The sequence below is a fragment of the Phalaenopsis equestris genome, unplaced genomic scaffold (genome assembly GCF_001263595.1).
Source record: "Phalaenopsis equestris unplaced genomic scaffold, ASM126359v1 Scaffold233103, whole genome shotgun sequence".
Lineage (NCBI taxonomy): Eukaryota > Viridiplantae > Streptophyta > Magnoliopsida > Asparagales > Orchidaceae > Phalaenopsis > Phalaenopsis equestris.
The window spans coordinates 1-315 of NW_018251057.1; positions in this window are offsets into that span (position 1 = coordinate 1).

Consider the following 315-nt stretch of genomic DNA (forward strand, 5'->3'; position numbering starts at 1 on the left):
AGCTCGGCGGTTATGTCCAACTAGGCTTTGGATGAGGATAAATTTTGAAGGGATGCTTAGGCAACTCTTGGGAAAGCTCATTCACAACTTAAAAGAAGATTTTAGCTGAAAATTGAGGAGAGCCTAGAGACTCTAGAAGTCCTGGAGGTTAGAGAGGTTCCATTAGTGTATAGAGAATTTACTAGAGTGTCAAAAGTGTGAGGAATTCTTCGAGAGATTGTAAGAGTGGAGGGAAAGTGACAGATTTCTTCCTCCTTGCCGCTTCAAAGAGGAATTCTATGTGCTGTAAAGAAAGGAAGAGATTCAGAGGAACTT